The sequence below is a fragment of the Fulmarus glacialis genome, unplaced genomic scaffold (assembly GCF_000690835.1).
Source record: "Fulmarus glacialis isolate BGI_N327 unplaced genomic scaffold, ASM69083v1 scaffold14694, whole genome shotgun sequence".
Classification (NCBI taxonomy): Eukaryota; Metazoa; Chordata; class Aves; order Procellariiformes; family Procellariidae; genus Fulmarus; species Fulmarus glacialis.
The window spans coordinates 65,669-75,413 of record NW_009208836.1 but is presented as its reverse complement, the minus strand read 5'-3'; positions in this window follow the sequence as shown (position 1 = coordinate 75,413).

Here is a 9,745-nt window from a genome sequence, read left to right as displayed (position 1 = left end):
GGACAATTTCGTATCTTTTTTTCTATTAGCAATGTTCTGTAAGGGCTTAAATGTTTTTACAATGTACTCATTCAAGGAAAGGACTATCTCTGCATGTTTTCACACACTGAGATCCTTACCTGTGCTTGGAGCACCTAGGAGGTATCAAAAAATTGGCAAAGCATTTATGATACAGATTTACCACATAATTTGATATTTTTAAACAAAAAAATTGAACTGAATACACTTAGCTCAGTCACATAAGTTTTAAAATTCACAGCAAACTGGTTAATTTGAATGCCTGTGTATGCGCATGGGCAAAATCATAAGGGTAAGATAGCCAATGTGACTGCTCATACATTACGTATGAGTTGCGTTATGTATGAGCCTCAGGTTGCTCCAGGGGAGGTTTAGATTGGATATTAGGAAAAATTTTTTCACTGAAAGGGTTATCAAGCATTAGAACAGGCTGCCAGGGAAGTGGTCGAGGCACCATCCCTCAGCCCAGGGAAGTGGTCGAGGCACCATCCCTCGAGGTGTAGATGTGGCACCTAGAGACATGGTTTAGTGGGTCTTGGCAGTGTTAGGTTTACAGTTGGACTAGATGATCTTAAAGGTCTTTTCCAACCTAAATGATTCTATGATTCTATGTGATTTATGTCAGTACTAACCTCCTAATATTTGCTTTGAATTATATGCCTACCACGAGGCCCACTGCTTGGCCAGTATCATCTTGGCAGCCTAGTAAATAAACAGCCTCAGCAGAAAGCTGTGTGCAGGGAGTGGTTTTTTCTGAGAAATTTCCATTTGATCTCATCCTCTCCATCTTAGTCCAGACTTTTCTACCGATGCACCTGGTCTTCAGACAAGAAACAGCCACCATGTGTAGGTCTCACCCTTCTGTACTTCCAGGCACTCTGTTTTGCACAGAGCAATTACCTGAACTTGTGCTTCTCTTGTGGTGACTGCAACTTTGGATTCCTGCAGTTCATCATAAAAATGTTTTATATATTCTGCCCATCTTTACAGGACAGCTTCGTATTTATAGCATCTTCTTGCATTCTTAATTCTTATACAATGAATATACTTCCTTGCCTTTTTTAGTGTCTCAAGCTTTTAGGATATGATGACTTTTTCTAACTTTTCTAGTTGCATGTTTCTCTGTTTCATCAGATCTTAATTTCCTCTATTCCCTTTGACTTTTTTTCAGATTTTCTGAATTGCTTATGTAATATTGATATTCCTTTCTTTTTCTATTTTTGCGTTTCCTCTTTGCATATACTGAGCCATGATATCTTCAATAATTCACAGCTGCTTACTAAAAAAATCTTTTCATCCCTAGTGCAAAGACAAACACATGCCCAACTAAGGGATGTGAGAGCTGTGTACGTAAAGCCCTTGAAGGATCTTCTTTCTGCTAATGTTGCCTCTCTGTCTTCCCATCCCTACCATGATTTCTCTTTCTGTTCATCTTCCTTAACGCAGCCTTTTTCTCCTCTGGCAGTTTTCACCTCTCAAAATGTTTCTTGCAACTAATCACCAGAGCTGAGAAATAACCATCCCTGCAGCAAGCCACAGTCCCCCTTGGTCTCAGATTTCTTCAGCCACTAAAGAAAAGGTAAAGCTCCCCTTTAATCACAGTGCCCGCAGAAGGGACACAAAACCGAATATCCGAATGCGTGGGCTGAGCGAGGGCTTTCCCTGAGGCTGCACAGGTGGGAGCAGGCAGGATTTGACCCTTGTCTCTGTAAATACTGAAGGATAAACTTGGCTGCAGTTGTCAGCATCATCATGAGACTTTTTCTCACCAGCGCTGGTGGAACTAATTGTAAAGCACTGTCTTAGTGCGTGGGAGGCTGGAGGTAATTTTAGTGATGGTGAAAGGTGCCAGACTTATCAGACATGGAAGATGTTGCTCTAGATTTCGCTTGTGTAGTGCTTTATACCTACGCTAACTCACTGTAAAACAACATTGCTGGTTTGACTGGGGAGTTTTGATTTAATAATTGTTAGCGCGCTTGTTTTACAGCACTAATGACTAGGCAAAGTTTTCTCTTCACAGAACAGGTACTGTATAGGCAGAACGATTAACAGCGTCATTTTGCTGGTGTCTGCCTATTCTGCTGTGGAGTCAGCACTTCCATGTATGCAAAATTATTCAATATATCTTTGGTACTGCAACTAAGCAAATTAACAATCTTTCTTATGCATCAAACCAGGGAAGCCATTAATTTCTTATTGGAGAGCACTGCACAAACACACTCAGCTCTGAACAGTCCTGTGCTGTACTTCCTCGGAGACAAATAAATACACATTTTTTAGTATTTACAGACTCTGGAAATGCTTAGGAAAAAATGCATTGTGTTATCTTACTAACCAGAGATATGACAGTTATTTAAAACCCTATTTATTTCTTGGCTTGCCCCACAATATTTTAACAATTGTAGTGAAATCCTAAAACAAATACATGAAATGCAGTATATTTTTATTTCATTGAACTCTGTGGACTTTATTCAAGGGCAGAAGGAGAATATATTGTTATTGTGCTCTGTAGCTTCCACTGGTCAAACAACAACACCCAGTTGTTGGCTCTATTTGGGATTGTCAGTCAAAGCTTTTCTTATGTGAAACATAAGACATTTCAGAGCTACTGGTTTCATCAGTCATAGCAGACGACGTTGGTGGTCATTTTCAGTAAAGGTATGCCCAGGACAAAGCCTTCAGTCCGACACCCTTGACTTATAAGAGAGCTTGAACAGTAATACAACATTTCCAGCTGAGCTTTAGTGGAACAGAATGGATCCATTGTGAGCCTGATCGGCCTTCACACTGCAGGAAAATTTGGCTCACTGTCACCAAGTCATGAGGCTCAGGCTCATATTCATATTTGAATATCTACTCTGCCTACCAAGGAGTAACTAACAGATCCAGGCAGTCCTGCCCTCCCTGGGGGCAGACCTTCCTCTGGAGTCCAGCACTTTGTTCCCAGAGCTGCCTAATCCCGTCCACGCTTCCAACTTCCACCACCGCAGACTTTCTCAACAGTCATTTTATAGAAGCTTTTCTCTGTTTTATTCTCACCTGATGATGAAAGAGACCTCGTAAAGAACAGCTCTCCTTGAGAAAATACCGCAGAACGCCTCCCTGCCCAAAATCCCAATCTATTATCTCAAGTATCTCCTTTTTCTCCTGCAATCCAGAGAACAACAGTGATCCCTGAGGCTGACAGGACCAGTTTTCTTCTTCCTCTTGATGTCTGTCTCTCTGGCCAAAGCTCTTCTGTCAAAAGCAACATGAACACAGATTTTGGTCTCCCCTTCTATCTCCTACCTGCCTGTTCCCACCTCTCCCTGGCACTGCAATGATTTCCCATCTGACCATGTTGACATCTGTAATCAAGTGGGCTGAATACGAAGAGGAGCTGCAACTCCACTTTGTGACCAGCAGCTTCCATTACGTATGTCACCCCCCAAAACAGAGACCTGTATAAAAGGATTAGTTTCCTTAGTATTATTTTGCGATGTCTGATGTGTCTAACACAGGGATGGGAAGTTCATGAAGCTGAGAGAACAAGCGACAGAAGAACATAAAAATGTACGACCCTGAGAAAAAGCCTCACAAATAGGCTTGAGTGAGCCTGAAATAGGATTTAGATCTGAGAAACTGCTGCTGCTTAAGATCTACCCTATACTAATGGAAAACAAGGCTTTGATTATAAATAAACAGGACTGTACCACAGACACACCTGATTTCGTCACCAGTTTCTCATCAGACCATGGAATAACCCACAGCACTGAACTTGACTGTTCATGTCAACCAGAAGAGTCCAGCAAGTTTAAAATATAGATAACTGTGCAAATAGTAAAGATACTAAGCAGTAACCTGAATTCAGGCAGCTTTCAGGTTAGTTTAAAAGACAAGTAACTACTTCACTCAGCCCATTTTTGGATCCAAGCAGAGCTGGCAGAGGAGAAAAAACAACTCAGCTCTGGAAGCCAAGGGCAAAGAAACAATGCGGGGAACAAAATGAAAGTTACCTTGCGAATGGCAAGTTTCGGCTTGCATCTAACTGCAGTAATAAGACAGCAAAGTGATTCACTCTGGCAAAGTTTTCCAGCTTGAGGAGCTTGAATTAATACGACCGCCCACCACAACCGCTGCCTGCGAGTGAGCTCAGAGGGGGGCCGGGGGCAGCCAGAGAGTATCGAGGCGATACAGGGAAGGTGGAAATGGAAGGTTCATTTTCAGCAAAGTAGAGATAAATGGCAGCCTGCTGGGGCGGAGGGAAGAGAAGTAGTAGCAACAGTATTGCAGTCTTGTAAAAACAAAATTGAGTAATGATGATTTGTTGTGTGCAAGAAAAACCGTTCTGTTCTTTCACAGTGGCTGGGAGATGGACGTTTGTGCGTGCGACGTAGCACTGAGCCTTGGAGGAATTGTCAGGTCACCGTATGAAGTCTTTGTTTTGTGAACTGTTGAGAGAAGGTCTATTTTAGAGACGGGTGAGAAGGGTCGAGTGACTACCTGTGGCAGGCTAGTTACAGAGTGAAAAAAGGAAACCCCAAAACAATATTGATTTACTGCCTGAGTGTGGTTAATATTTATCTAGATGTTCAAACTGGATATCAGGTTGCAGCTTATAAAAAGTTGGCCAATCATAGCAAGATTTTTCAACTAAACTGTTAACATTTTTCAAGTACAGACATGCTGATACGACTTAAAAGAAAAGCTACAAAATAGCAGGTCTCATTATTGTCACTTAAATAAAACCTCCAAGATAGTTAATTATGTGTATGTACTTCTAACTTTGTCAAAATATATGTAATAGACAATAAATTTAATTTTCTCAACCTATATTTAAGTGGGCACGCTAACCTTTTTTTTTATTATTAGCCCCAAATCTCTTATCACCAAAATTGTACTTTGTCCCCAGGCATTTTCCTCATTTCTTTCTATTCTGTAATTCAATGACCACAAAATTACATGAGCTTAACTACAGAAAGATTAATTTTAGGTTGTAACTGTTTCATCTTGCTTGGGCGTTTCTCTTTGTGGACCATCTGTGCTTGATAGAGTGATACCCACAGCTCATTTACCTTTCTTAAGGGTAACTTATGTTTAGTGGTTTCAATCCTTTTCAGTATGTAGACCTCCAAAAAATTATCAATGGGTTTTTGACCCTTCCATAAAAATTTGAAGCCTATTGACAATAAGCGGCTTTTTTTACTTGCTACTTCTTAGTGGTAGCACCTCAGAGGTCCATGGACCACAAACTTAAAGCTACTGAAAGCCCCTGTAACTTGCACAGACTTACTCCACCTGTTCTGCAAATGAGCCTGACTTTAACCTTGTACTAATGAACAACACTAAAGCTGTGGGCAATGTATGAACTGCATATATATACTGCATGGGACACATGTGAAATGCATAGGCTATGTGAAATATGAGCTAATAAAAATGGTATATAGGCTCTTGTATAATGGAGGTATGAAGAAATGCCAAGATCTACGGCTGCATCCGAAACTCAGATTTCTAGCTCCTTCCTTCCTGTAAATCTGTAGGAAGAACTGACCATGTTTGGGCCTAATAATTCAGCAAGCCTGGGTGTACAAAACTTGACTGCAGCATGGTAGGACAAGCTCAGGGAAGTGAGCCCTCCTCCTTCTGCAGCCTGGCTCACCCTCCGGCCCTGAGCAAGGGTTTTCCCCAAGGGTTGTTCATGCCCAAGGAAGAGGGAGCTCAGATTAAGCCGCACCCACAGACATTGGGTGAGCAGCCTCATTTCAAAAAAAAAGGTTTGAAAAACTCATACTTCGAAAGATCCTGGTCAGTGGCACGGAAGATCTTCTCCTCTGATGACATTCCTCTCTGGTTTGTTTTTATAAGTTTAGGCAGCTTTCCGCTGGTACAGCTGCTGCCGGAGTCCTGCCAGAGGAGCCATAATTTCTTAATAGCCTCCACCAATGAGCTGTCGTGTTAACAAAACAGAAGATGAGAAAATGTAGTTGTAGAGCAGGCAGATGTAACCTGAGGCTAAGGAGGCAGCCGCTCGTAGCACCTTCTCTAACATGGCCCCAGAGGACACCTGGAACTGGCGTGCCCAGGAGCAGGTGGGATGTGACCCTCCCTTCTGAAACCACCGAGTTTCTGTTCACCTACTTAGACATCTAAAGCCTCGACCAAGCTCCAGCTGTGCGCCGAGGCCAGCCAAGGCAGAAAAATAAACCCAGGGGATTTCGTGTGTCCCATTCACTTCTGAAGAGGGGACCCGACAGTAATATGTTGACAAGCCAAGCCATCAGCTATTCAAGATGATCAAGAGCAGTGACATTTCCACATTTTCAGAGCTCTCAACAAACATAGCTAATTAAGTCTTGCATCATCACTGCAATTAAACACAAGTAAGTATTCATCTCCCCTTTTGACAGAGGAGGAAGCTGGAGTCTGGGGGGGTATTTAGGGCCACGGAGTGAGTCACTGGCAGAACCAGAGCTATATTTTAAGCACTGCAAGCTCCAAGATCACTGCCTTTTCATTTAAGTTGTTAGACTGAAAAATGCCTCCTTCTCAGTGTGAATTAAAGGGAAGATAGAGAATACTCTTCCATTATCAGTAAGAACAGGATAACCTTCTCCACAGTGGGATACCAACCATCAAAGTATTGTGACTAATTTGCAGTACACAGAATATCTCTCATCTGGGGGGACTACTGAGGTAGGAGAAATGAGAAGAGGTGATGGGGAGGCCGCCCTGGGTCTCTTGGGCATGGCTGGCACATGAGATAGGGAGGGTTCATAAAGTGGTCTGCTTTCATCCCAGTCTTTACCTTAGCTGCCTCCTGCTCCACAGACATTAGTGCCTATGGGCTCCGATCAAGATTAGCAGCCCTCCTGCACCGACAGCCTTCCAAACACCGAGAGCAGCTCCTATCCCATAAGCGTTACAAGAAGACACCACAGGTGGATGAAAAAGAGAACTGTAGAAATAAGCCATCAGTGAAATCAGCCTCTTTCAAGTCTGTTTTTAAACTTAAAAAAAAAAAAATCCCATTTCCAAATATAACATCCATACACAATTTCATTCAAATTTATCAAATGTATGTCATAATTAGGATTCAGAATAATCTAATGTACATATAATTGTCTACGGACAAAGAAGTAGGCGTGTGCATGGGCGTCTGAAGGCAATGACTTCTTAAAGTGAGTGTTGCCTAAACTAACCTGCCTCAACTTGTAATAACGCTTTTCCACAGCATAACAGTGGGCCAGTTTGCTGGGCGTAGCAAAAGCGGAGAGTGTAAGTCAGAGATTGGAAAAGTGGTGTGAGTATCGCTTTTATATCACTCTAATCTCGAGGTTATTTTCTGAATCGTCTTTTCCTTTTGTTCTCTGGGAGTGCCTTGCAGTGCTATAAACCTAAAAGGTGCTCAGGAGCAGCACCCTGGGAGGGCATCCGAGTAGCTCTGCTCCCTCTCCCGCACCGGGTCAGGAGCAGCAGGTAGCAAAGGATCAACAGCACCTGAGAGCCAAATTCCTACAGGACATCCTTCCCAGAGATGAGATTTCCAGAACCAAATGAATCAGCTTTGTGGAAAAATAAATCAGTTATATTGTATTAGAGGAAATGGTTTAATGTATGTGTTGAGTGATATCGCTGCAGATAAATTCTGCCCTCTTTATCCTTTTTTTCCTGGGTAAATAAACAGTACGTAGGAAATTCTGAAAAAGTGGTCATCACGATAATTAGCAAGCCATAACATAAGTTTGCATTTACTTTAATAAAGTAATAAAAATGTATGGGGCTACCATAAATAAATAGCACAGATAAATGTACATGCTGACAGTTACTCATGTTTCTGTATTTAAAATTCATATCTAAACTGAGCATCTTTCTTATTAGCTGAATTTCATCAATAGCTGTGATCTAGTATGTTTTCTTCACCGAAAACCTCCAAGTGTTATTAGTTCTAAACTGGCTAATTCAAAACTGACTCAGGGTGAAATTCTGTTCCCAGCAGCAATATCTCAAAATCTGTATTGCAGTCAGAATACTTGTTTACCAGGTTAATACCAGGAACCTGCAAGCAGAGGATGGCCCAAGCTACAAGATAACAATACATATCAGCAACTAGGTTCAAATGCAATAAAGAAGAAAATAATATTCCATGGTCAAAAAGTACCTTTGACTACCTGCTTTTATCCATTATTGTGTGGCACACATCCTTTCTGTTAATATTTAAATAGCACTTTTATGTTGGATTCTCGTCGTCCTCCAATCCACACATTTTGCTCATTCCTCATTTTTTTCCTCATAAGCAATTTGGAAATATACTGCTGTAACAAGCAAGACTAAGCCAATACATATGTATAAGAACATAAAACCAGCCATACTGTGTCAAGAACCAATATCCATCTAGCTCACTATCATAACTCCAGAACTAGCAGCAGATGTTTTTGGGAAAGACTACAGAAGAGAGAGTATTTTTAGTGTGAATCTCCACATGGCAAGAACCAATATCCATCTAGCTCACTATCGTAACTCCAGAACTAGCAGCGGATGTTTTTGGGAAAGACTACAGAAGAGAAAGTATTTTTAGTGTGAATCTCCACATGATATTTCTTCCCAGCTCCCAGCACCACATTAAATATTTATCTGACTGATGTGATATTACATATTTCCATGTTTCCAGATCTCCCGGTGCTAGAGGATAAAAAGGACCTTCTAGTGCAGAGTAAAACCTTCAGGCTGTTCTGAATTAGCCCATCCGCTGTCATTCTAATCACCAAACTTTGTGTTGTTGGATTCATATTCTTTAGTCCATCAAAGCAACCTGATTAAGGGTCTGGATTAGTGTTAATAAAACACTGGGAATACCATAGAAAAAAGATCCTCGGGGCACAGCCACAGTTACTGCATTAGTTATACATGCAAACCTCACGGTTGACACTGGACATAGACATCTCGTACCAAGTATCAGCCCAGTGACCTTCTGCTCCAGGGCCCAGGAGGTGAAATCCTTGGCTGGTTTTTTATTCAGTCCTTTGACAAAGTTTGTGTTTATGTCTCAGAGTGCTAAAGTTTAGCCTGTGGAGATAAGGCTGTCTCTCATTCAAGAAAATACTGTCAATCTCATGGAGGAAAACAAGTGCAGGAATCGGGCCAGTTTATAACCATGTGGTTGTTTGTGATGGCACATTTCTAGGAACGCAGTGGCTTACTGCAGGTCATGGTAGTTAAAAGAGCTACAGTAAAGTGTGATTACAATTCAAACTTTCCAGGCCCCTTAGTTTTCTTTGTAGGAGCAACGCTGTCAGCTAACAGCCAGCAGCACGGCGCGAGCACGCGACGCGGCGACAGCCTCGCTGCCACCAGCCGCTGTGACAAATGCTCGGCGTTACCAGAACAGCTGCCTCAGAGCAGGGCTCAGCTCCCGGGGCGAGGGGGACACCCCGTGCCCCCTCCTTCGCCCCCGCGGCTCCAGCTGGCACCTGGCTACTTAACTCCTCTTCCTCCCCGCAGCTGTTATCTCTCCGTGGAGCCCAAGTCTCTCTGGCTCTAGCTGCTGCCCTTGCCTCCCCTGACTTTATCCAAAAGCCTTCGTGGCAGGCGATGCAGCTGCATGCTGTTGCCTGCCCACCCGGAGCCACTCTTACCCTTCACGCCACCTCCCCGGAGAGGTGTCCCCCAGGACCCCGCGATGCTCCCGCAGCGTCCCCTCCGCAGGGTGGGGTTGAGGGACGTCTCTGGCTCCACATGGAGGGGCCGG